Here is a 24,659-nt window from a genome sequence, read left to right as displayed (position 1 = left end):
ACTGTTTTGAAAAAAACTGCTTTGATCTTTTTAAGTGAAAATTAAAATAAAGATGGATTTGAGAAAAGAAACTTTTTTTTTCCATTTTGTATTACTCTAGCATGACCATATCTTTCTCCACAGTTATAAAAGAAAAGACTTAAAAAATAGCCTTTGATAGCCTCCTTATTTTATGAATGAGGAACTCCCAGAGAGTGTTCGATACTTCCTGTCGACTCCAAAAACAATTGGTCTGGGAAACGTACTCTTCGTTTTGCCATTAAACTGTAATCCTTCATTTATGAAGCTGTGTCTTTAAATAATGTGTATGTTTAGATATAATTGTATTCAAATACAATGATAGAGAACTTCATGAAATGTCTTCAACTTAATAACATTATGCCAACAGTACGTCACTTGCTCATTGTACTAAATAACTCATGAGCTCCTTTATTTAACAATCACTAAAACTTAGCAATATTTGCCACATTCAATCCCACCAAGAAGATTCATTTCTTAAGTACTTGATTTCTTCGTTAATATATATTGTATATTGATTTTTATTTTGTTTTCATGTATGCTTCTATAATAGTAATCAAAAACAAAAGACATATCATTTGTTGTAACACATTTTAGGCAATAAATATTTCTCTAACCATTCTCAAATTTTCTCTAAAGTTTGGTGGAGGTAAGAAAAGTCACTGAACCACATGTTGGGAAGTCAGAAAATGTAGGCCAACTGATTTTAATGAAAAAAATTCCAGTTAACATTATATTAGTTCTAAGAGCAAAATTTCTCTGGATTAGCAATCACAACATATATCAGAAGAAAACCCCAGAGTAATTACAAACAAAAACAATAAAATTTTCTTTGTGATATTTTGCTCTAATCAAAGAAAATGAAATGTTTTTTTGAGATAAGATTCTTTTAGTAATTTGAGAAGCCAGATAATTAGCATAACATTTCATTTCATATTTGACTATTGCATTTAAGCTATTTACCATAAAAACAAAAGCTATTAACTGCATGATGCAGGGCAAAAGATACTTTCAGTGAAAATAGTCTGAAGAGTACAGGAAATCAGCTTAATACAACAGCTTAATGCAGTGAAAAAAACTTTTAAGTCAAAACAGCATTTGAATTCCAGCTGAGACTTGTGCATTTTGTGCTTTTTAAGTAAGTTACCATTTCAGAGCCTTGTATAGATAGTCTTGTATAAAACATGGAGATAATACCTTCAATTGTTTTTTGGACACTAAATTGATCTGTTTAATATAAACAGCTAATAATTATCTGAAGCTCGTTGTGTGACAGACACTATGTAAAATGCTATCACATATGTTCACTTATTTAATCCCCATAATGATACAGTGAGTAACATACTAACATATACACTATTTTACAGAGAAGATACTGAGATATATAAGGGGGTAAATAACTTGCCTATGTCACACATTTATTAGATGGAAGAGGCAGAATTAAGACTTAAGCAGTTCTGCTCCAGAGCCCTTGCTTAATATAGGCATACCTTCTTTTATTGCATTTTGCTTTATTGAACTTTGCAGGTATTGCATTGTTTGTTGTTGTTGTTGTTGTTGTTTTAATAAATTGAAGGTTTGTAGCAACCTGCTATCAAGCAAGTCTATTAGTGCCATTTTTCCAACAGCATTTAATCACTTTGTGACTCTGTGTCACATTTTGGTAATTCTGTCAGTATTCCAAACGTTTTCATTGTTACTTGTTATGGTGATCTTTGATGTTACTATTATAATTATTTTGGGACACCATGAATCACGCCCATATAAGACTGAGCTTAATCAGTAAATATGTGTGTTCTGACTGCTCTGTGGACCGCCATTCCCCCATTTCTATCTACTTAACTTCCCTATTCCCTGAGACACAATAATGAAATTAAGCCAATTAATTCTACAAAGTCCTCTAAGTGTTCAAGTGAAAAGAAGAGTCACATATCTCTGCTTTAAATCAAAAGCTAGAAATGACTAAGCTTAGTAAGGAAGGCATGTCAAAAGCTGAGATAGGCCAAAAGCCAGGCTTCTTTTGTCAAACAGTTAGCCAAGCTGTGAATGGGAAAGAGAAGTACTTGAAGGAAATAAAAAAGTGCTCCTCCAGTGAACACATGAATGACAGAAAGCAAAACAGTCTTCTTGCTGATATGGAGAAAGTTTTGAGTGGTCTGGATAGATGATCAAACCAATTACAACAGTCCCTTAAGCCAAAGCCCAATTTAGCCAAAGCAAGGCCCTGACTCTTATTCATTGAAGGCTGAGAGAGGTGAGGAAGCTGCAGAAGAAAAGTGTGAAGCTAGCAGAGGTTGGTTCATGAGGTTTAAGGAAAGAAGCCATCTCCATAACGTAAAAGTACAAACGAAGCAGCAAGTGCTGATGGAGAAGCTGCTGCAGTTATCCAGAAGATCATATGGATATATATGTGTGTGTGTGTGCATGTGCGTGTGTGTGTGTGTAAAATCATATCTGGAAGATGCTGTGAAGTATGTCAAAATGACAACAAAAGATTTAGCATTTTCTATAAATTTCATTAATAAAGCAGTGGCAGGGTTTGAAAGGACTGACTTCAATTTTGAAAGAAATGTGATCAAACAACATCATATGCTACAGAGAAATCATTCATGAAAGGAAGAGTCAATCAGTGTGGAAAAATTCATTGTTGTCTTGTTTTAAGAAATTGCCATAGTCATCCTGACCCTCAGCAACCACCATCCTGATCTGTCAGCAGCCATCTACATGGAAGCAAGACCCTGCACTCACGAAAAGATTGCCCCTTGCTGAAAGATCAGATGATGGTTAGCATTTTTTAGAAATAAAGTATTTTAAAATTAATATATGTCAGTGATTTTTTAGACATAATACTATTGCACATTTAATAGACTACAGTGTAGTTTCTTTTTTTTTTTTAAGATTTTATTTATTTATTTGAGAGAGAGAGAATGAGAGAGAGCACATGAGAGTGGGGATGGTCAGAGGGAGAAGCAGGCTCCTCGCTGAGCAGGGAGCCCGATGCGGGACTCGATCCCGGGACTCCAGGATCATGACCTGAGCCGAAGGCAGTCGCTTAACCAACTGAGCCACCCAGGCGCCCAACTACAGTGTAGTTTCAACATAACTTCTACATGCTCTGGGAAACCAAACAATTCATTTAATTCACTTTATTGTGATATTCCCTTTATTGTGGTTGTATGGAACCAAACACTCAATATCTCCAAGGTATCCCTGTAACTTAATAGTTTACTACCACAACAGTAAACTGTCTCTCTAGAACATATCTAATATGGAACATGGAATATGGTACCTGCTCAATACATGATAGCTATTTCTTCAAAACTTTTGACTCTCATCCATGTGTCTATTGGCTTTGGACAATCAGTAATCCCTTCTAAGCCTTAACTTACTCATTTATGTGATTAAAAGAATGAATCTCATTGTTTCCTCTTAAATCACAAATCTATGATGATGCCAATATATTACGTTCATATAATTATGTGCAAAAAATAATTTGAATTGTTTTCAATAAATTAAGCAATGACAATTCTCCTTAAACTACATCAGAGTAAATAATTAGAAGTTTTTTTTTTTTTATGGTGAATATTTGTAAATCAGGAGTAAAACTTGAAATAATTACAGTAGACTTATGTAAAATACCTTTCACTTCTCTTAGGGCACAGCTTTTAGCACAGTACTTGTCTGCACCTGAGTAACCCGTATTTTTTAAGTTAATGAATTCAAAAAAATGATTCTAGATAATGGCATCTTCACATATGAATAACTTGACCTTTAGATATCTTATCTGTGAAAAAATGTATTTTGAGACATAAAATAAATTTCCTCTGCTTCAACATTGCTCCAACGTTTAGTCAAAACAGTTTGGTGTTTTGTTTTGTTTTTCTTGAAGTCTTCCCAGTCTAATTATAATTAAATTTAACAAATGTTTATTGTAATTTACTCTGTCAAGTACTAAACTGTGCAGAAAAAAAAAAAGGACCACAGAAGCAGTGCCCAGTGTCCAGATTCTCAGAGCTACAATGGCATAACCACATATACATACTATACAAAGCAGAGGGAGGTGTGTGTGTGTGTGTAGGTGTTGATTAGGAAAATAAAGAAAAGCAGAAGTTATAAATTGCTGGCAGATCCAAATAACTGAAGATGAAATTGAGATCAATGAGGCACATTACACAGATTTTCACTGACAGCAACCACAGGGGAGTAGAATCATGCCCAGTAATCTGGAATAATAGCATTACTTTTAGAAAGTTAAAAAAAAAAACACATATTTAGATTAATATTTTAAAGTTCCTCAACCTTGCTAAAACTTAGAACCATGCTTAAAAGATTAAAGGTGGAGAGAGAAAAAAACAAAAACAAAAACAAAACAAAAAACAGCAACAAAGAACTCTTCCTTGATCAAAGACTTTTGATCAGACAAATTTTTTAAAAACACTTTTGAGTCAAACCAAAGTCAAGGCTGACACAATTTTAAGTTCTAAACACAGATCTGTGATGAAAAATATGTATGATTGGCTCAGATCCATTTACAAGTGGAGTTGATGGATCATGACATCAGTATATTTGTGTAAATTTTTGTCAAGTACAGAATGCAGCAATTCCTTAGAAGACTGAAACGTCTTTTCCTCTTGGAGAGGTGATTGGACAGTACGAAGAAGGTAGGAAAGTTTGCTTAACCTGGATTTTAAAGTTGCAATAATGTTCTGAGCTTCCCAGACATAAAGTCAGCTTGTCTATGGTAGTCATTGTTCTTATTGAAAGGATGGATGCATTTATTAGAAATACCACTCGTTTTCGTTTTTAAGACATTACACACATGCTGCTATAACAGAGACCCTAAGTAAAAGTGGCTCAAGGGGCGCCTGGGTGGCTCAGTCTTTGGGTGTCTGCCTTCGGCTCAGGTCATGATCCCAGGGTCTTGGGATCGAGCCCCGCATCGGGCTCCCTGCTCCACGGGAAGCCTGCTTCTCCCTCTCCCATTCCCCCTGCTTGTGTTCCCTCTCTGTCTCTCTCTGTCTCTCTCTGTCAAATAAATAAATAAAATCTTTTAAAAAAAGAAAAAAGTGGCTCAAATAAGAGGCAAGCTGATTTTTCTCGAATGTAACGATGTGAGAGTAACCTATGCAAGAATGATGGGCCAGCATCATGGTGTCATAGACACAGGCTCTTGGATTGCAGCTCTGCTATCTCTACAGCACATCCCTCCTTTATGTGGCCCGAGGTTTTTTGTCGCCATACTTGCACTCTTCTAAGAAAGACAGAGGAAGAAAGGAAAAGGTGGTGGGGCTGTTCTCCTAGGAATAAAACCTGAAATTTCTACTCACCAATACCTCTCATATTCCATTGGCCAGCACTTCATGTGGCTACATTTAGTTGCAAGGAAGGCTTGAAGAATATAGTCTTAATCAGCTGCCATGTGCCAAACTACAGCTTTTATTTTCTACAGAAAAACAGGGAGACAGATATCACTGGAAACTAGCAGTTTCTCCCATGACAATTCTCACATTGTATTGAAGTTGTTTTTTCTTGGTAATTCAAAGTCTCTGATGCTCAGGAGCTGGACTGTTTTACTCGATAATTAGATGACACCTTGGAGGTTTGCCAGCAACTCAGAACCAAGCTGTTGCAGAAATGTTCACTGTTCACTTCAGCTGAGGGAAATGTGGTTGGTGTTTGAGAGGAAAGGGTGTGAGTTCAATCCTTTTCTATGGTCTAGCCCAGGACACCTTTGGAGACGTAATCACATGTAGAGTAACTTTTAAAGTCATCCAGGACTCTGAGGATAAGCTTTCTTCCTATTATTTTATAAAAACATAAGATTTAAACAAAGATGACTTAAAATAATGGGAATTTTTAAAGGGACTTCTCACATATTTCCCACTCTCCCTCTCTGCTATTCATTGATTGCATTGTACCAGTTGCTTAAATATAAGAGACCAAAAAATAACAGTTTTTAATACAATCAGAAAACTAAAGAGAAGTGATTGTCAAGGGGCTAGAAGACCGTGTGGTGGATTTTCCAAGGGTCTCCCATAACCAAGACCCAGAAAAGTAGGTGTGTTGCCATCTGAGAAGTGATCTGCTATGCAACTATGCAGAAATTTTAGTCCATGAAGATCTAACTAATGGTTCTCACATAGACCAGCTTAAGATCTTAAACTAAAAACCTAATTCTGATAATTAAAATAGTAATGACAAAATAAATGAGAAAAAAATCCATCAGCCTCAGCCCGCTGGACCTGGTAATTTGGTAGCAGTTTGTGGGATCTGGCAATACCCCAGGTACAAACCAGAACTAAACCTGAAATTATGGTCTTGCTACTTGTAACAACAGTAGCCAGGTGATCTTTTACAACCTGTTCTTCTCATGTCTGTCACTTTGCTAAAAGCCAATGGATTCCACTTTCTTTAATAAAAGCCAAAATCTTCCTCTTAGCTTCCGAGCACTGCATGCACTTTTCTCCTTCTCCTTCTCTGACTTCATCTCTCTTTCTAGCTTAGTTAACTACAGTCACTTATTCTTCCTGCTAATTCTGGAATACAGCAATGAGCTTGGCAGTTGTTCTTGCCTCCGCTTGGAATATTCTTCCAGGTATCTACACAACTTGCTCTCTCACTTTATTTTGTCTCCGCTCAAAATGTCTTCAAATGAGAGAGACATTCCCGGACTAGTGTATTTAAAATAATACACTCCTGGCACTCTCTGGCCACTTAGGCTGATGTATTATTTTTTCCTTTTTTTTTTTTTAAGATTTTATTTATTTATTTGACAGAAAGAGACACAGCGAGAGAGGGAACACAAGCAGGGGGAGTGGGAGAGGGAGAAGCAGGCTTCCTGCCGAGTAGGGAACCCGATGCGGAACTCGATCCCAGGACCCTGGGATCATGACCTGAGCCAAAGGCAGGCACTTAACGACTGAGCCACCCAAGCGCCCCTTATTTTTTCCTTCTTACTATTTATACATTTAATTCATTGTTCATCATTATCTTTTGTCCCATTGGAATGTCATTCCCATGAGAGAAAGGACTTTCTGTGTTCATGTTCATTGCTGAATTTCCCAAACTGAGAACAGTACCCAATGATTTGTGGACCCTCAGTAAATATCTGTTGAATAAAATAATAAAATAATGTGGTAGAGTTTCTAATGAAAAGAAACAGGCAGTTGTTGAACAAAGTTCCCTTGATATTGAAGCCAACCGGTGGATTTGGTGTTGTTAGAAAAATTCATGACTTCACCCATCCAACTAACTTTAACTTTTCATTTGGCCCTGTGTTATCCCATTAAAGGCTTTAATTATTCCTCCTTCACCTAACAGTGACACGTGTAATCCATAGCATTTGTTTTTATTTTCAAATGGGATTTGAAGCTGAACTAACTATTGCCATTTTTTACTGCTAAAAGAGAGGGCTCTATATCTAAGACCAGCATATTTTCTTTTTTTTATTTTTTTTTAAAGATTTTATTTATTTGACAAAGAGAGAGACAGCGAGAGAGGGAACACAAGCAGGGGAAGTGGGAGAGGGAGAAGCAGAATTCCCGCTGAGCAGGGAGCCCAATGTGGGGCTCCATCCCAGCACCCTGGGATCAAGACCTGAGCCGAAGGCAGATGCTCAACGACTGAGCCACCCAGGCGCCTCTAAGACCAGCATCTTTATAGAAAAACAGGTCCATGTAACAGTCAGAGTCATACAAAGCTAAGGAAGTGCTATGACAAATGATGTATCCCTATAAGATTGGCTAGACCTATAAAATTTGCAAAGAACGATCCTGTGACAATATCCCACTGATTATCGAAAAGACCAGTTGCCCCGACTCTTCACAGCCCAGCCTTTCTCATTTTGATCTGCAATGTATAACTGAAGGGCATGAAATGCAAAGAGCTGGTGCTTCAGAAAGTTACATTTTTTTTTACAATGTACCTCCACTAACAGAGAGCAAGGGAGAATAGAGCTGTTGCTGCAGAAAAGAATTCATAGGAATATCAGTTGCAGGTTCCCTAGGGACACACTAGCAGAAAATTGCAAGATATCATTTCAGTAAGGGATAAAAGTAATTCCAGAAGGTAGGGAGAAGCCAGACAACCTCTTGATTCATTTATCAAAGTGCCTGCAGCTCCCATTTCAAGTCAGGTAAAACAACAATAAATATTTGCAAAGTAAATTAATCTGTACCCAGAGCATTTTAATAAATAAAAGGTCAAAATAACACAGTACAGAACTTTTAGTTCTTGCCAAATTCTGTGAGATTTGATTGCAAAGGAGAAAAAAATAACATAAAGGATATAGAAAACACAAAAAGCTGTTAAAGAAAAGCCAGCGCTGTTCATTTTATATGCAATCTTGGAATTTGATTTGAATCATAAAACGGTCACATAATGTAAATTGCAGCAAGTAGTTAGTAACTAAAATAGACCTATGATTCTCATTTTGATTAGTAGTAAAAAGAATAAAAAAAGATTTAAAAATGCTTAAGACCAGAGGAGTTGAATGTTTATTTTACTAAATTGCAATGGGGAGTTAGAGGAGTTTTCAGTTGGAGAAAGAATTCTAGGAACAAGCTAAAATAATTTCTGTATTTCTATGTTCATCTGTCCCCAAATTGAGGAAACCCACATTTTCTTAAAAATGTACTGAAATATCTAACAAAAATATTTATTCTGAAGCAACGTTTGTATATTTTTGGTTTATTTATTTTCATTAAAAAATCAAGAGTTTCCACAATTTAAATTAGAGTTTGGCACAAATCATATTAACCATAACATTTATTAGTTTAAGAGACCATGAAATAAAAAATCTAGAGCCCTATGAATGGTTAAAAACAAACAGCCTCAGGCTAGTATATATTTTCCAGATTTGTATTGGATGTCCTCTTCATTCATGCCATCTCAAGCCCATCCTGTGTTAGAATGAATTTGGTTCCTATTGTGCCCTTTTTATTTCTTTTTATTTTTTTACATGATTAACTTCAGTCAGTATTACCAAAGCTTAAAAGAATTCTCAATTCTCTCCTTTATACCCACCAAATCACTCAAACAATCCTGTTTATATTTCTAAAATTTGCTTGCCCCTTTTTATTGGTATCTGATACTATCACGCCAATTTGTGTCCTCATCATTTCTCACCTGGACCATTAGAGTAGCCCCCTAAATATCCCTGCCTCTGGTTATGCTACACTCAAATCAGTTGTCTTTGCTCAGGGTAGGAAAATGTGCCAATGTCAGAGCTTGAGCTCTTTCAGTGGTTCCCTGTTACAGAGTTGAAGTCCTTCAACCTAGCATTCTGTCACTCCGTGCCTTGGGCTGCATCCTCTTGGCCCTCCATGCCTCTTACAATGAATTTCCTAAGCTACATAAGCGTTTTCCTATGGCTACATAAGCATCTCTTTCTTGCCTCCTTGATTTCATTCAAATGTTTTAAGGTGTGTGTGTCATGTGTTTGGAGCATATCATGTCTGGAATTAATAAGAAGATAAGAACAATAAGAATAGCCACTATTATAGTTCTTTCTCTAAACCAGGCCTGTTTTGAGCAATATGCATATGTAAATGAATTTAAGTCAAACAAGAGATCTATGGCAGATGTACTATTATTATCCCCATTTTATAAATAAGGGAACTGAAGCCAGTTTATTCTAATTAACTTACTTGGCTGGTGCCATGGGGAGCTGGAATATAAACCCAGGCAGTCTGGTTCCAAATTTCATGCTGCTAGACTGTTGGTTATTTCTACTCATTGTTCTAAAGCCAAACTTAGAATTCCATTCCCCCCAAATACTTTCCATTATCCATGAGATAAAATTATCTATGAGATAAAAAATCTACTACAGTCTTTATATATTGAATTGTTTCCACTGACATCGAAGCAAGGCATTAGACTATAGGTTCTATCAAAGAAGATATCAAATCTGTTTCATCTAAAAGCTTCCAAGTACATAAAATAGTTGACAAATATTTGTTAAACAGAACATCCTTATTATACAAATGTGTTTATATACAACACATTTACATCAAAATCTAGAATTAATATATCTTATTTTTCTGGGTTTCTCACTCGATAGTTTTATTTAATTGGACCAGATTTTTTTGCTGTGTAAAATTATAATAAAAATTATACCTATCACATAACATGCTGTTGAGAAATAATTATGTAATATATGTGTTTAGCACAAGATAGATACTACACTAATAGATTGGCTCTGCTTATTTTATCCTTATTCTAAGTAATTTTTGGTCATAGATGTCAATTACGAGTTTAAATCATTTAATTATGAGAATATTCCAGTATTGACTTCACTGTATTTAATATATATATTTTTTGCATTTTTAAAAAATTATTCTTCACTTTGAAAAACTCAGCCTAACAAATAATACTTTTAAATCAGGGATGCTGGTAATTTAGACTTGTCATATTTTGATGAGCCCCAGGAAAATTGCTTGAGTGTTTCGTTTGTTTAATCATGGTTGATATCTTAAAGTCTTTAATAAGAAAAGTGTAAGGAACCTCTTGAGAATGAGGGCATATCCTTAAAAAAAAAAAAAAAGTATTGCCTAATGGAAGAAATTATTGATAACATTATTTATTTTTTCAGGTAAATTAAGTTAGTCCAATTCTGTTGGCAGCTACTTAGGAATTTTCTCTTCTAAGTGTTTAATGCTTCCTACATACTTGATAGAAACTTTCCTTGTTGGAACAGTTGTGAAAAATGACTTGTTAATGTATGTAAATAATAGCATCTTTAACAACATGTACACACATGCACAGCCAAGGTCACAAGCATAGAATGAAGGCATGACTTGAACCAGCATTCCTGGACTGAATCTTGCTTCTAGCTTTCCTCACCTCCAGCGCAAAAATATCAGCTAAGAGATCTAATCATTTTTGCCTCGTGCCTGTCAGCAAGTTCCTGATGGAAGGATTTAATACCAGACTGCTTCCTTTGTACTGAAAGCAGTTTCCTAGTAAAGATCACATATTTGCAGGTAGTTCAGTCTCGCTACTATCCAAAATCCCCATTTCTACATTCTTTTCTGTTTCCTTACATCAGAGAACCCATAATTACTAATGCCATCACAGTTAGATATACATTTTGCTTGCTTGAAAAAAAAAAAATTGCTTCCTGCTGTCCCAGTGTTTGTCCTATGTTTATTTATTTTTTTTTTTCTTTTCACCTCAGGCTTTTCTGAACCTCTACTCAGCAGACTTTGAACCTCAGTTTATGACATCTATATTATATCACATTATTCTATCTCTCTCTCTCTTTACACACTCACACACTATGACAATGTAATAGGTAATATAAACAAACATTTAACTTTTGTTTCACGCTATGTTTCCAGACTATTGATAGTCCAAAAATGAGAACATATAGAATTACATGGAGTTATGTTTGGACCTTTACACTATTTTTCAATGACAAATTATTATCCTTATTTCTCTTGACATTCATTCATTCAAGGCTTATATCTCTTACAATATGCACCTGCCTAAAAAACTTCTGGCATGGCATTTAGTTTGCATTTTTAGTCATATCATTTAAATACTTCTAGGAAAAAAATGATTATTCACTCAAAGCTTAAGTATATAGTGTAATCAAGCTAAACAATAGTATAGATAATTATGGAAAACAAACCAGAAACATGCTTTTTTGTATGTAAAAAATAGGTTTAAAATTATATTTGATAGTTTTTATGTATATTATGTATAGTTTTATATATAATATATATATAATATAATATGTATATATTATATATATATAATTTTTCTAGTAGGAGACTAGAAGAACCATGGTTAAAAGCGTGATTGTATTTTGAGTGGAAAATTAGGCTATAAGTTTGTATCAAGCTCAAGGAAAAACCCTTCCCAATACGAAAACTTTCCCCAAAGACCTCTCTCTATTTATTCTAAACACATAAGATCAATTGGCTGATTTAAAATCTATCTACCACCTACCCAGATGGATTGCATAAAGAGCAATAACAAAATAAAACACATATACACACAAAAAGTACATTTTGGAAGACTAGACCGCATATAATTAAAATGAGTAATTCTATATCATTAATAACTTTTTCCAAAGGAGTGTATGCTTCCTAGAAAATTCGGATTTTTTGAAGGCACAAAACTTAGTTATCTAGTAAGTGTAAATATTTTTATAAGTTCTCTAATATGCCATTTTAAAAAGGAAGAAATTATTTTTCCTCTCAGAATAATTATATGTGATAACTGTACCAAAGATATTGAAATTTAAGAAAAACAATTTCAGCATGAAATAACAGGTTGAAAAGATGTATACATTTTGTGAAAGATTTTATCTATTATTTTCAGATTTCAAATTCCACTTTGGAAATATTATGCATTTATTAAATGTATATCTTTGTCAAACACTGCATTAGTTGTTTAATTACAGTTGTTTTGCTTAATATTCCTTGGTAAGAAAATAATCATATTACTTCACATTCATTTTTCACAGATATTTGTTGTATTTAATATTCTCAGGAACTGTAAATTTTATTTTATTTTATTTTATTTTTAATTTTATTTATTTATTTGACAGAGAGAGAGTGAGAGAAAACACAAGCAGGGGGAGTGGCAAGCAGAAGGAGAGGGAGTACCAGGCTCCCCACTGAGCAGGGAGAGGAACTATAAATTTTTAAAGACAAACAGGTAGATAGATTTCTCAATATTCTAACTTGAGGTGATAATCTAAACATATTTCATATTTGTTGTATTGAAATAGACAAATTTGATGAAAAGTAAAAAGGTCAAAATGCCCAGTTTACTGAAATCAAGAGGTAACACACTCTAAGAGATATTATTAACTAAATGTGCATAAGGTTTTTTAATATTCAGATACTAAAAATGCCTGATTTTTTCTTTTTTGAGATAGATGAGGGATATTTATAGATCTAGATAAAACATAGGTTATACTGTCTCAGGTTTTGGTTTTAATGAAAACACTTCTTTCTACTGGTAAGGTTATTCACTACTGCCAGAGTTCGCAATTTTTTTTTTCTTTTAATCCAAGATCTTATACTCAGCTATTTATTTATTTATTTATTTATTTATTTATTTATTTATTTATTATTTTAAGATTTTATTTATTTATTTGACAGAGAGAGACAGCGAGAGAGGGAACACAAGTAGGGGGAGAGGGAGAGGGAGAGGCAGGCTTCCCACCGAGCAGGGAGCCCGATGCAGGGCTTTATCCCAGGACCCTGGGATCATGACCTCAGCTGAAGGCAGATGCCCAACGACTGAGCCACCCAGGCGCCCCTATACTCAGCTATTTAAATAGGTTAAAGGAAGCTAGTTATTTTAGAGGCAATGTATCTAACATATATACCTTCACATCATCATTGGGTTGGCTACATCAACTATAATGTGTTTTATTAGATTCTGTTTTTATTAGATCAAGATAACCTATATAATAGTCTCTCTGCAGAAAAACTAACCATGTATTTTCTAAAGCAATCTTTGGGAAATAAGTTGGAAAACAAAATAAAATTGTAACACTATTATGTTTAAACTTCAGTGAAATTGTATTTTTCTCACCACAAACAAAAGCAAAACAATAGTCTATTTCATTTGTCAAGTGTTAGATAACTTTCATCATAATCTTCAACATGAAGGATAAAAGACTTTCTACCAAAACTCATACAGTTTTGGTACTCATATGGAAAGTCAAAGTAGCCAAGTGAACAGCTGGTCGACTTCTTGTGAATTTATCGTATGCCATTAAATTATTTTCTTCCACTAATTTGCTCACCCATTTTATTGAAAATGTTGTAATTTCTGAAATTGTCACAATGAGGCCAGCAATCCCCATGATGAAATACCTCCTAACTGTACAGTTTAAAAACCTCATCAAAGAGTAAGAAAAATACTGGGCGCCTGGGTGGCTCAGTTGGTTAAGCGACTGCCTTCGGCTCAGGTCATGATCCTGGAGTCCCTGGATCGAGTCCCGCATCGGGCTCCCTGCTCTGCAGGGAGTCTGCTTCTCCCTCTAACCCTCCCCCCTCTCATGTGCTCTCTCTCAGATAAATAAATAAAATCTTAAAAAAAAAAAAAAAAAAGAGTAAGAAAAATACCAACGGGAAAGAAGACCAAACTGATCAACAGTGAAAGTTTTGCCAATATGTTGGTAAAGGGGCCAAGATTAACTAACCCAGAATTTCAAAAGATATTTAAATATTTCTGCTAACCATTGTAACCAAATTTATAAAAGAAATAGACTTAACTATTAAATAATATAATTTATGTCAAGCACTTTCATAAATAAAGGGCAACTGTTTTCATTAAAGGGCAAATGTTTTCATTATTCTTATCAGAAAACATTTAGTAATCAAATTATTTGCCTTGGATTGAAAATTTTAGCAGAAAACCAAAATAAAAGGAATGTAAAAAGACATATATTACATTTGAGCTACTAATTTAAGGTTTGACAATAATTTTAGTACCTATTAAAAGAGTTAAATATTCCAATTACTTTGTTCATACTTCCTTTTTGAGACATGAGGAGAAGTATTTAATATGATTTGTTTTAACTCTTTTACTTTTCTATTAAGCATACTTATTTTCTACTTGGGACAATTTTGTTTTTACCAGAGTTCACATTTTCAAATTTTTTTTTTAAAGATTTTATTTATTTATTTGCAAGAGAGAGAATGAGAGACAGAGAGCATGAGAGGGAGGAGGGTCAGAGGGAGAAGCAGACTCCCTGCCGAGCAGGGAGCCCGATGCGGGACTCGATCCCGGGACTCCAGGATCATGACCTGAGCCGAAGGCAGTCGCCCAACCAACTGAGCCACCCAGGCGCCCAACACATTTTCAATTTTAATACTTGCTACTGAGAGGCATTTCACCTAAAATAGACTATTTGTTTGATCAAACAATAGTGTGTGTGTGCACTTTATCCTTAAATAAAAGTAATTTTCACAATATTCTCTCAGCTCCAAATATAAACTCTCTGAAGATTTCTTCAGATAGACTATGGCAGATTTAGAGAAAATACAAAGAACACTTCTATTCATCTAGTCACAAAAATAATCCCTTTATATATGTAAAAAAAATTGAACTGAAAGTTTATGTAAAATTACTTCCACCGTGTTGCTGTTAGACTGACAACGGCTAATGTCATTGATATTATGAATAGAAACCATCTAACTTATATCTAAATTATTTGATGTAATTTATAACATATATGTGTGTGTGTGTGAGTACGCATGTGTACCGTTATTTTTAAAGCAGTTACTAATTGCTGCTTGAGGGTTATTCCAGACATTCCAAGAGATAACACATATATATACATAAATCGAATATTTCCTCATACTATAGAGATGTGGAAGACTCTGGAAGCACCGAGGTAGACTGAGCAAGGGAAGGTATCAGGCTGGGAAAGATTTGTCTCAGTAAATGGACATGTTGGAACACAGATCAATTAAACAATGTATGTTCCACTTATTAAATACAGTATCTATCTCAAAGAACAATGGAAAATGCCTTTAGATAGATATGGATGAGTAGATTTTTCAAGCCTGAAAGCTAGAAAAGATTTCAATGCCATAAGCAAATCACTAGTAAAAATACAATACTGGGTAACTGTTGTTAATTTGCCACTATTCATGTTGAATAAAGAAATTTAGGTAGATGTTAGTGGTTAGTATTTAAAAATCTTAACATCACTCATATGTCTGACATAAACAGAAATATCTTTAGCTGTCCTACTCTTTAACTTAATAGAGTAAAAGGCCAAAATATAAAATGACTATGCCTTTATAAAAGCAGGTTATTCCCAGATACTTTAAATTTTTAGTAAACAAAAAATTACCTTTTAAGAAAATAAACACGTAGAAACAAGAAGCTGGCAATTATTTATAGTAGAGGAAAAATTGCTAAAAAGAAAAGACTTGAACTATTCTGGATTAATTGATATTTATAAATATCCCATTTTCTCTAATCATCAAGTTATAATATTTATCTTATCTAAGAAATATATACAGAGAATAATTATTCTGACAGCTGCAGAGTAAAAAGTTTTACAGACTAACTTTAATTTCTTCAGGTACGATTTGTACAAGAGAAGAATTTTGCAATCAACTTTTCTATGTCTCTTTCTCAGTTCACTTTATGTTCCCAAATCTTACATTAAAAAAATAAACAGTGTTATTAAATTGTTTGATTGGCTGACTGTCTTTGTCCATTCAGGCTTCTGTAACAAAACACCATAGAATAGGTGACTTTTAACACTAGAAATTTATTTCTCAAAGTTCTGGAGTCTGGAAGTCCAAGATCAGTATGCCAACACGATTGGGTTCTGCTGAAGCCCTCCTCCACATCACAGACTGCTGACTTCTCACTGTATCCTTACAGAGTAGAAAGGAGCAAGAGATCTTCCTAGAGTCTCGCTCGTAAGGGCACTAATTTAATTCATGAGGCCTCCTCCCTCATGACCTAACTGCCTCCCAAAGTCCCCATCTCCTAATACCATCACGTTAAGGATGATTCAGCATATGAATTTTGGGGGGACACAAACATTCAGACCGTAGCATTTATAAACTCATCTGTTGACATTGGCCAGAGTATTCTTTTTTGGACTTCTTAACTCAGTCATTGATATGTGTTTTTAGTTTAAAAAACAAACTTGGATTTAGGGTAAAATTGATATATAAAAATTGTTACAATTAAACATACCACTGAACTACCAAACGCATTTCTGATCAGCTACATCAGTGCTGCTCACTGAATATGCAATAGAAAGGAAACTATTAGATATGGATGAAAGTCATTAGCATCTTTGTTGAATAACACAGTTTGGTAACTGTTCTAAAAGATATTTGGGAAATCACTGGAATCAGGAATTGAATAGCAAATGTCTCAGCTTTATGGACAATCAATTCACTAGTCATTTTTTTTTTCAAAGAGTAAACATGAAAGGGAATGTGTATAAATTTAACATTTTTCAATTATCTAAAAAAATGACAAACCACATGTATGACACTCTAGCTTTAGGCTAGAACCTAAATACTGATTTATGAATGAGAGGGCATGTATTATACAACTGAACCATTTAGAAATCCTAAACATTTGTGATTATCTTCAATGCATATTAGGATTTATCTCCATATTATGATGTAGTGATGTTAACTTTATAATGCATTACACTTATGGCTAAGTTTTAGGCTAGAAATGATATAAGATTTTTGATTCAAGCATCTGTATGCATAATTACCTACATGTTCATATTCACTCTTAAATTGGGGAACAATTGAAATAAAAAGTTCATTGGAATTCAATTTCAATATTAGGAATATTATACCAATTAAAATTATACATGCATAATTTTACCTAAATTAAAAATTGGAAGACTGAGTCATTTTACGGAAGCTTGATGTTTGCTTCTAATTGCCATTATATGATGCAAATGCTTATGTTTTTAGCCATGGCTGAAATGAAAAATAGCGCAGATGATGACTACCAGTTGCAGCCTCTACATGTAAGTATAATTGTTTAATTATTTAGTTGACCATCAAGTAAAAATCAAAAAATGTGGTTTAATTTACTATCTCTTGAGGGCCTTATTTGACAAGGTATAGATCAGTTCATAGCTATTCAAGATATTTCTGACACTGTCAAAATATTTAATTGTGATTAGTTAAATAAATTGTCATGGCCCAGGAGAATATATACCTGAAGTGTTAATAATCTTATTTTAATATAGGATTTTTACAGTTTTTAGTTCGTTGGTTGGTTGATTCTACATTGAGATGGGAGTTAAAAAAAATGAAATCTGATGAAAGAAAAGCTGAATTATTGAAGCTGAATATTAAATGGACAATTTTAAAATGTGTAAAATTAGACAGTCATCATATGAAAATAATTGAACATGACTGTTGTTTTGACTGGAATGATAACAAAATTACCAGCAGCCCATGATTTGCCAATGACTTCCAGGAAAGAAAAGGACAATATTTACATTTTTATCACAAAATCCACAACAATCTAGAAGTAAGGCTTTATGGAGAAACATTTTTGGTTGTGAGGCATATTTAAAAGGGATTTTATCATTTGTGTTTGTACTTTGTTTTCAATGCGGAGGCATTTGTTCCAGTTATGTTGCCACTGAAAATTGTCTTTCATTTCCTTAAAAAATAAAAATGCTCAAATTAGCTTTAAAAATATTAAAATTACAAGAAAAAAATTCAGGAAGAAAATAGATTTGATGAAGTTGGCTGCTATTATATGTTTGTCTCATGATTTTCAATGTGATTTCAATTTTTTATCAACTAAAAGAAAGAATTTATCCTAGCCTACCTTAAGGAGAAAGGGATACGTAGACTAAGTTCTATAAATTTATAAGAATATTTTCTGACTCTTTTAAGATTTTATTTATTTATTTGGCACAGAGTTCAATTTCACGACCCTGAGATCATGACCTGAGCTGAAGTTAAGAGTTGGAGCCTTAACCGACGGAGTCACCCAGGCGCCCCTGACTCTTTAAATAGAGCTCCATTGCCCAAAACGGTAGCCATGAGGTGCATAGCTTTGTACAATTAAACTTAAATTGATAAACTAAATGCCCTTAAAATTTATTTACTCAGTCACACCAGATACATTTCTTTTCTTTCTTTCTTTCTTTTTATTTATTTATTTGTTTTACACTAGGTACATTTCAAATGTTCCATAGCCACATGTGGCTGGTGGCTAACATATAGGATTGACGATACAGACAATTTCTCTCTGAACAGATCTAGAGGGTGTCTTTAAAAAATAATACACTTGGGTGCCTGGGTGGCTCAGTCGTTAAGCGTCTGCCTTCGGCTCAGGTCATGAACCCAGGGTCCTGGGATCAAGCCCTGCATCGGGCTCCCTGCTCGGCAGGAAGCCTGCTTCTCCCTCTCCCACTCCCCCTGCTTGTGTTCTCTCTCTCTCTCTGTCTCTCTCTGTCAAAAGAATAAATAAAATCTTTTAAAAAAATTAAAAAATTAAAAAAAATAAAAAAATGCACTTAAGAATTTCATTATAGACCCCTGAAACAAATAATACATTATATGTTAATTTAAAAAACAACAACAAAAAAAAGAATTGCATTATAGAAAAGTTTCTCATTTTTAAATACTACGTTTTTTTTTTTTTTCCTATCACTAGTTTGAGAGAAACACAACTTAAGTGTTTTCTAGGGAAGAGACAAAGTGAATATATTTACCTTTTTTTTTTCTTTTCATTCTTTTTTTTTTTTTTTTTAAGATTTTATTTATTTATTTGAGAGAGAATGACAGAGAGAGAGCACATGAGAGGGGGGGAGAGTCAGAGGGAGAAGCAGACTCCCCGCCGAGGAGGGAGCCCGATGCGGGACTCGATCCAGGAACTCCAGGATCATGACCTGAGCCGAAGGCAGTCGCCCAACCAACTGAGCCACCCAGGCGCCCTTCTTTTCATTCTTGATGACAGTAATACCGCATAACCATCTACAACAAATAGATGGTTACAGACTTTGTTTTTTTGTTTCTTGAAAAACTGAAATTTGTGGGCATATTAATACTGATTTAAACCTATGTATCGTTGGCACTGAGGATTTTTCTCTCTCCTAAAACCCCATTAAAATTATAATAAAGGGAAGAAAAAAGACTTAAATCAACAAAGTGGGAAAAAACAGAGCAAGAGATGTTAATCACAAGATTTTGGTATCTGGCAGGTAGCTAGATGAAATGCAGTAGACCTGAGACTGCCTATAAGCCCCTAATGATAGGAGAATGGTAAAACAATACAAATTGTACCAAGGAATCCTCAAACATTTCAGGAAAGAGCACCAATGTTTGGGCTGAAATATTTACACATGAAAAATTAATTTAAAAAAATTATAGTTGAGAAAGGTCTCCATTACACAGACTTTGATCTAACCTTACAAGATATATCAGAGCCAGCAAAAGGAATATTTAGTATTTTGTTTTTCAAATAAAAGTATTATAGACTAGAAAGAACAAACTATAGAAATGGCCATTTTTCCATACATATAAATCAGAAAATGCAACTCTAATAAATATTGCAGTAAATAAGAAATAAAATGCTGATAACATATGGCAAAATACATTTTTTAGAAAAATACTATAGAAATAGTATTAAAGATGTATATAACATAAAAAAAGAAAGATGTATACAACCTAGAACTTGATTAAAATACATGAATATGTACCTAGAGCCATTATAATACTTAAACTAAAAAAACAAGGGGTGCCTGGGTGGCTTAGTCAGTTAAGCGTCTGACTCTTGATTTTGGCTCCGATCAGATCTCAGGGTCATGATCTCAGGGTTGTGAGATTGAGCCCAGCTCCCTTTGCCTGCCCCCCCCACCCCCAACTCACACAGATATGTGCTCTCTCTCTCTAAAATAATAAAAAAATAAAAATAAATAAAATCTTTAAAAACAAAACCCCAGCACCGTGGAGCATGAAGGGGATAACTTAGATCAGGAAAATGTTGCCATCACATAAACGCTTTTAAGTTTCCTGAGAGTAACACTGGATGTAATTTTTTAGCTCATTCTGTTATGTAACCATGTAATTGGATGTAAAGAGATTTAGATTAGTGTGGATTAGGCAACTGGTAGACGTTAGTGAAGACCTCTGAAGAGAAACAGAATAAACAGTTACTATCAAATTAGGTATTAGACATGGTCCTAGATAAAATCATGGATTCCATTTCCCCCATGGTGTTTTCCTTCCACGTAGAAAAGTCCCCTTATCCTGACTTCTCAGGCACCATTACTCTGGTGTTCTTCCAAAGCCATAACTGTCTTCTTGTTTCAAAATTTCCATTCCTTACCACTAAGGAAAACGTTTCTTCTGGGCTCTATTTCCTTCAGGCCATCTCCTGATTGCTAAATTGGTGGTCCATTAATTGACAAATGAAGACATCACCATGCTAACTCAAATTCATTTAAGCTTTTGGGCATCCAAACCAAGTTTATAAGAGATCCTATGGGGAGTATAAAGAGGAGGTGTGAATCTAATTTTCCAATGGCTAAACTAACTGGATTGGTGGCCATTCCTTTCTTCTGTCTCACATTAGATGAAGATAGAAACTGGAGGGAATGGTCCTCATTAATGTATTTTATTTAAAGGGCAAAATAACACACTGTTTCTTCTCTTAGAGTTATTATAAGTAGAGCATTGTAATGCAAGGTTTTATAGTTCAATTTTAGGAGTCAGATTAGGCTAGGGCCTTTCTCATAAATATTCTTTACTAAATGTAGCTGTTGCTATATATTGATAATTTGATACTTGTCTTTTGTCACACACAGGCAATTATGAATCATAATTCATGGTGTAAATAACTGTATTCTATATATAGTGAAAACACAGCCATTTGTAGATTTAAGTAGTGATTGGTATGTGTGTGTGTGTTTAAATATAGATATATAAAAGCATTTAAGTGCCTATAATTCCAGAATGAAATAATCCATAAATGTGACATATGTCTGTAAAATTCCAGTGCATTATCTCTTACCAATAGTGATAACTGTGCCTATTGAAAGCAGATTTAGTTAAAGTAAATCATTAGCATTTCTATGGCAAATGTAACCACAATCTTCTGAATTAATTTATTAACTCCTATTGCTTAGCTTAGGCACAATCTAGAAATATCTTTAGACATTTGCCTAAAGGCTTTTGAGAAGAATCACATTTTGTCAATTACTCAGAATAGCCCATCACAATTATCTAGAGCTGTTGCTCCAAACTCTGTTATGATCTAGAATGATTTACTTGAAAATTTATCATCACCACAGTCAATTTATGCAAAGACATATAAACACATAAGACAGAACATTCCTCTAAGGCAGTAAGTAGCAAGCAAGGTTTTCTCTTCCCCTTTAGCACTCTATCCCAAGTTGTAATTAGATGGCTAATGTAAAAAATCAAAAGATAATTTATATTTCAAATTAACATTTTTATATTATTATCTTATTATTTTCTTATGTCCTTTTAAACATTGTAAGTCCATGGCAGTTCAATATTGAAGGGAAGAATCAATAATTCAAAGGATCTCATGAAAGCAACAAGAAATAAACAACTAAGATTTTGTTATTAAGGAGTGACTGGAAAAATTGACCCCAGTTGTGTATTATTAAGTATGGTCTAGGTAATTCATTACTTCATAAGGAATTCCAACTGCTGATCAACAAATGAGGTATCTTGACTTAAAACTTAGAAGTTTGTAGTTTTGCATTTGTTTGGTGTAGCATACCCTGGGCACTGCTAAATTTTGATGTTGCAGATCGTTTAAGTATCTCTAGTCAGTAACCTTATATCTTCTCCCCAAAAGAAATATATTCTTGCTGAAATGTAATCACTGGGCCACACCACTTGTTTAATCTGGAAGAAAGTGAATTTTCCCATAGTCTGAGGCTGGGTTGATCAACAGCTATTATCTTCATCCTTTCTCATGTCCACATTATACTTTTCCTACTTCATAGGACAGAGGAACTGGGGACTGTCCATGGGATTTCCTATAATATCAAATGATGCATTACTTTTAACAAATATATTAAACCTTCAGTTCTCAAACCTGCTGGAGTCAGCAGAACTTTAATTCTATAAACATCTCAGTTTTTAAATTACTGTAAAATATGGTCCCAGAAGACAGAAATTCACTGTCTTGGATGCCCTCATACCAGCTATTCTGTTTTTAGGTATTTTTGGTGCCTTGCTAAAAAATTTATTGGTGATTATAAAAATGGAATAAGCCTTGGGCGCCTGGGTGGCTCAGTCGTTAAACGTCTGCCTTCGGCTCAGGTCATGATCCCAGGATCCTGGGATCGAGTCCCACATCGGGCTTCCTGCTCAGCGGGAAGCCTGCTTCTTCCTCCCCCACTCCCCCTGCTTATGTTCCCTCTCTCGCTGTGTCTCTCTCTGTCAAATAAATAAATAAAATCTTTTAAAAAAAATGGAATAAGCCTTTATAATGAGGTATCTAAGTGACCCATCAAGCAAAGATAGATTTGGTTTTTAAGTGTGAATGAAATTTTAGCAAGTATCCTGAGCAAATAATTTGTATTATTTTAATCTTAAGTTTTTTCCCCATTTCTGAAGCTCAACAATGGATTCTTAATTCTCTTTTTACATAATTACCTAGTGAGAAAGACTATATCTCAAAAATTATCCAACTTAATGTAAAGACTTCCTTAGAAGCTAATCTATATTATTATTTTGTAAAATAACATGAAGTTCCCGGATCTTTCTCTTCTTAGTGAGTGGGAAACCATGCTTATGGGATACACAACACCTGCATGCATACCCTGTAGAAAGAACAAATAACAAATCACAGAAATTAAATTAGTGGACTAATACTATTGCTGAGATGAACCAACAACTTATTTTAAGAAGTATATTTGACATTTAATAAGTTTACTGGAGCCCCCAAATAAAAATATTTGTTATTTTTCAAAAAGACGGTTTAAACTTTGCACCCTGATTTTAATTATAATTAGCAACATAGTATTCTTCAGAATAATAAATAATGACATATCATTAAATAAGAAACATAGTTCACAAACTGTATAACTATGTTATTCAATGCCCCAAATATTAACATTCCATTAGCAATAGTTCACACAATTGTACTCATGCACACACAAACACAGCATGTGCAGGAGATAGATAAGTAAGACTTAATAAAAAAAATTGTGTGTTCTAAGATGGAACTACGATTTATAATAATTTCAGATAATGGTAGAGAAGCAGGATGGGTATAATCTAGTCAAACATTCTCATTCTGCAGATAAGGGAAGGGGCTCTGAGAGAACTTAGTGTGGGAACAAAAAGAATGGTAGATCAAACTAAAATTCGGATACAATGTCTAAGGTTCCACCTCCATATCAAATGCCATAAAAACGTAAATTTTGAACATAGTTCTTGTTGTATATTTACACTGCTTTTAAAGAAATTGGGGCATGGGAAATTAAATAACTTGCCCCTGAATAAATAGCTAATAATATAATGATATCACCTTGAGGTATTTGGCTCAAAAACATGTGATCTTGAGACTCCAGATTCTGTTAACAATGTACAAACCTAGAAAGAGCATCACTCCCATATCTACACCAGTAATAACAAATCCCTGAACAATTTGCAAATATACAGATTTACTTTAACCCATCTGTAATTGTAAGACAACCTACTAACCCAAATCTAAACAAAAACAGGCACCTATGAGGAAGTGAGCATTTGTTTAAACGTAAATGCCACAGGCAGTAGCAAAAAGAGATTGGGTAAATGAAGGATGAGTGTGGGATATCGAGAGAAGATGAAACCCCAAGAGTTGCAGACACACTGGGAATCTGCAGCCACTCTTAGGTTTTTCTCCATATACCTCACAGAGTGTTCACAAATTGAAGGCTGAACAGAACAAGGAATGTGTCCCCAGTGATGCAGACAGAAGAGAAAATTAGCTTCCTTAGGAAAAGCACAAATCCCACTTGGACAGTTTTGTCCTTCAAAGTCCTGTCACACTTCAAGGACAATGGTGGAATTCCACTGCAGCTGGAGGACAGGAAAAGAAAAGACCATGTATCCCTGGCTGAGCAGAAAAATAAATGCTACACCTAGACCTCCTGCTGACTTCAGGGCAAGACCACTGAGAAATCC

The sequence above is a fragment of the Mirounga angustirostris genome, unplaced genomic scaffold (assembly GCF_029215605.1).
Source record: "Mirounga angustirostris isolate CCGP_5_RB_7025 unplaced genomic scaffold, mMirAng1.0.hap1 SCAF_2, whole genome shotgun sequence".
NCBI classification, from domain to species: Eukaryota; Metazoa; Chordata; class Mammalia; order Carnivora; family Phocidae; genus Mirounga; species Mirounga angustirostris.
Note: the sequence above shows the minus strand (reverse complement) of the source record.